General features: G+C 43.3%; 1 non-coding gene across 1 annotated transcript; it reads right to left on the bottom strand.

The window, feature by feature from the left end:
- Positions 1–3838: 3838 nt before the first annotated feature.
- On the bottom strand, positions 3839–3948 carry LOC147350130 (U6 spliceosomal RNA). The gene has a single exon (XR_015149283.1). It is a non-coding gene; the product is annotated as a U6 spliceosomal RNA (small nuclear RNA).
- Between the last annotated feature and the right edge of the window lie 502 nt (positions 3949–4450).

Raw genomic sequence — 4450 nt, 5'->3', positions numbered from 1 at the left:
TCCCCCCTCATCACACTCGCAGATCACGCTTGCCCACACCTGCCTGGGCGGAGGCCCGGAGGAGGCTTTGGCTCAAGACGTGCCTTCGCATTTAGTGAGCTGGTTTATCTGAAGTGCGCCGACAGCTTCGGGATGGAAAGAAATGGACAGTACCCACTGACTTCAAGACTCTTTCTCTCCCTCTGGCAAACCAGGCAGACAGATTCTAAGTGCCGATTACAGTCAGTTCTAAACCCAGCAGTCACGGTATCAGTTTGTGTCTCCAGCAATATTCAAGTGCCTGTTCTGCAAGAAGTAATACGTTTACCCAGTAGAGCTCCACGTAAGAAGGAAGAGCAACCAAAGCTTTTAAACTCTGCCCTAGTCACGCTCCCAAAAAGGACATATTAGAAAAGATGGGTAAACAGGAGATCTCAGACACTCTAGAATTTTTTTTTTTTTTTAATAAAATTAAGGTTTCTTTGCTAATGGCAAGTTTACACAAGCATACAGGTCAGTGGTCTCCCAGGTCAGCCATCCTGGAATGACTGTCCCAGAATGAATTCACAACTCAGGAGTCTTGCTGACAAAGGAGCTCTCTGCTGTTTCTGCTGAATCTGCTTGAATTTGCTAAGCCATCCCACCATTTCCACTAAAATCTAGGACAGGTCTCAAGGCAGAGTGTGGTTAAAAAGGGGAAAGTGGAAACATTTGTGCCTAAACCCCTCTACCTTCCTAACCAGAGTTAGGAGACCCCTCCCCATCCCCAGGGTGGTGGAGAGGGCAGACTAATGATTAAGCTTTGGAGTCAGTTGGACCTGGATCCAACTGACCTGATCAGCTGTCAGTCCAAGTTCTGATATCATTATGACCTTGGGTACACTATATACTGTCATCTGTCAAACTGGAGCCTTGATGGCAACTATCTCCTAGGCCTCTAATGAGAATAAAATTAGATAAAATGCACTTGAGGAGATCAGACAGCCTTGTGATGTGCTGTACTTAGTCGCTGTAGTGTCCGACTCTTTGCTACCCCATGGACTGTAGCCCACCAGACTCCTCTGTCCATGGGGATTCTCCAGACAAGAATACTGGAGTGGGTTGCCATGCCCTTCTCCAGGGGATCTTCCCAACCCAGGGATCGAACCCAGGTCTCCCACATTGCAGGAGGATTCTTTAAGTTTGAGCCACTAGGGAAGCCCACAAATATGGGGTGGGTAGCCTATCCCTTCTCCAGGTGATCTTCCCGACCCAGGAATTGAACCTTAGGCACATAGTAAATGTTAAGTTAATAGCAGCTTATTCAATCAAATACAGTGGAACTGCTGCCCTCCCATCCCAGCCTGCTCCTCATTTTAGAATCCAAGACGGTGAAGGAGAGAATGTCAAAATCAATAGTTGATTGACAAGTAGGACAGATGTCCTTAGTTGGCTAGAGAATGAAACTCTATTGTTTCATTCATTGACAATACCTAACCAGCATTTACTGAGCATTGGATACCACTTTAGATCTATTCTAAGGGTACCAGTGATGCTGATATTATCACAGTGTCTTAGTCCATGTGAACTGCTGTAACAAAATTACCATAGACTAGGCGGCTTAAACAACAAGCAGGTGTTTCTCACAATTCTGGAGGCTGGGAAGTCCCAGATCAAGATGATTCAGCATCTGATGTGATCCTTCTGTCTGGTTCATAATGTCATCTTCTCCCATACATGGTGTGTGAGGTCAAGGGAGACCTCCGGGGTCTTGTTTATAAGTGCACTGTCCCATTCATGCAGCCTCTGCCCTCATGACCTGCTTGCTAATACAATCATGAGGGGTTTCAGCAGATGAATTTGGGGGCAGCAGAAGCATTCAGTCTGCAACACATAGCCATATTACAGGTAAAGAAGTAAGATTGGTTACGGAGTCCAAATACTGAAGTTGGAATCTGGACCCAGATCTTCAACTCCAAGGCTATATCTTTTCCTTGGTGAGCACATCTGATCTCCTGTTTTTAAATATTAATATGCTTATTTGTTCCAAACAGATATCTCCAGTTCAGACTTCTCTGAACTTTCAACTCACACGTCCAACTGTGGTTTTGATACTTCTCATGGAATATCTAATAATTATCTCAAATTTAATTAAGCTCCTGATAACTTTTCCACCTTCTCCTACCAACCGACTCCTCTCAGAGTCTTCATCAATCTTAATAAATAGTGAAATGCAGCAGAATATGCCACTGCAAAATATGACTGTAAGAATTAAAGACAAGTCCACCCCAAAATATGCTGCTTTGGAATAGAGATTATTTTGAGCTGGAGCCACTTGAAAAACAGCAAATGGAGGGAGAGGCTTTCGCTGAACTTCCCTTATCTGCCTAAAGACAAATCCTCCAAGAGAAACTCAGTTGTCAGAGATTCCTTCCTGAAAAGTTTCATTAGAGAAAATTGACTCCTATCACAGGAGAGGAGACCAGAAGTCCCCATCATGTCCAAACAGACTCAGTCAAAATCTACCATATCTCTCATCTGTGCTTCTAAGGGCCACTTTATCTTTTCTAAAAATCATTCACCATCATCTAACAGACCAACAACCTTCTTCTTATTAAGTTGGCATTTAATCCTGAATTCCAAAGCTATTACTTTGAGTTATTCACTTTCCCTCTGTTTCTCCCACATATGCATGAGTACTCAGGTTAATAAACTTGTTTGTTTTTCTCTTGTTAATCTGTCTTTCATTACAGGGAGTCTCAACCTAGAATTCAGAAGTATAAAGGGAAGACTATTTTTCCTTCCTTACCATGGTAACTTCATCTTTATAGGCAAAACCTCAGGAGTCTTCTTTGGCTCCTCCCACACCCTATACCTAACATGTCAATGAATCCTGTCCCTCTCCTGAGAAACAGATACAGAATCTGACCACCATCTACCTACCCCATCGCCACCTCCCTGGTCCAAGCCACCACCATCCCTTCCCTGTATAACACTCCAGTTCCCGTACTGGCTTCAGGCTCCTACCCCTGTGACCCAGCGATGTATTTTCAACCCTGAAGTCAGAGATTTTGTTAAAATGTCAAGGTTGAAAACACATTTAGAAAAATACATTATATCACACCCTCCTCTGGTCAAAACTATCCAATAGCTTCCCATCTTATCCCATGACCTGCACAGGGACTTGCCACTCCATACTCTCCTATCTTCTTCCTAATCCTCCTCCCTCACTGGCTTCACCTCATTAAGGGTACTTTCCCCTCCCACTTCTTCACCCTTTGCATCTGCTGTTCTCTGTGTCTGGGATGCTCTTCCCCATCACCTTCAAAGCTAGCTCCCTCTCTTCTTTAAAGTCTTGATCCCAATCACTGGGCCTTCCTGGAGCACTCTATCTAAAATTGCAAAAACCTCCCCCACCCCATCTTTTTACCCTGCTCAGTTATCCTGAAGGGACACAGAATATGCCACTCCAAAATATGGCCACAAGAATTACTTGGGGCTGATTATTTTTGAAAAAAAGCAGACACAACGGTATCCCACTCCCAGACCAGGAAGAGGAGAAGAATCCTTATCACCAGTGATGGCACCAAGATGAATCTGAGAAACAAACCTTACTGAATAAGCCTGTCTAAGGGAACTCTGCTCAATGTTATTCGGCAGCCTGGGTGGGAGGAGGGATTTGGGGGAGGATGGATACATGTATTTGTAGGCTGGGTCCCTTCAATGTTCACCTGAAGCTATCACAACATTGTTAATCAGCTATACTCCCAATACAAAATAAAAATTTAAAACTAAAAATAAGCCTGTATACTGTAAGCCTTCTACCATAAGATGTCCCCCCAGACTTCTTTTTTTTTGTTTTTAATTTAAATTTATTTATAAAAATATGGAACGCTTCATGAATTTGCATGTCATCTTTGCGCAGGGGCCATGCTAATCTTCTCTGTATCGTTCCAATTTTCGTATATGTGCTGCCGAATATGTGAGCACCACCCCCAGACTTCTTAAACTTCCACCTCCTCACAATTTATTGGCCCTAGAAGCCCCAAACCCCTTTCCTTTGCGTAGTCACTTCTCCATAATTTATCACCCTTTGTTAAAACAGTATGTAAGTCCAAATCTAACCCTTCTTTCAGTTTGTTTTACTGCTTTTCTGTAGAGTCCCTGTGCATGCAAAATGTTAAATATTAATAAAACTTGGATGCCTTTTCTCCTAATAACCTAACTTCCATCAGTTTAATTTCAAGACCCCACTTACTGAACCTAAAGGGAAATATTTTTCCTCCCCTACAATCACTTCTAATGTTCCATGTATTTTCCTTGTCTGTCTTGTTTGTGGTATGTCTCCACACACTGTAAGTTCTAGAAAGGCAGAGATCATTGTCTTTTTTTTTTTTTGACTGTGCTGGGTCTCCACTGCTTTTGCTCAGTCTTTCTCTAGTCCTGGCAAGCAGTGGCTTCCAGGCACAGGCTCTAGGCAGGCAGGCTTCAG

Source organism: Bos grunniens, chromosome 20 (genome assembly GCF_055505025.1).
Source record: "Bos grunniens cultivar Pamir isolate PY7600 chromosome 20, Bosgru_T2T1.0, whole genome shotgun sequence".
Classification (NCBI taxonomy): Eukaryota; Metazoa; Chordata; class Mammalia; order Artiodactyla; family Bovidae; genus Bos; species Bos grunniens.
This window is presented reverse-complemented; position numbering and strand designations above follow the sequence as displayed.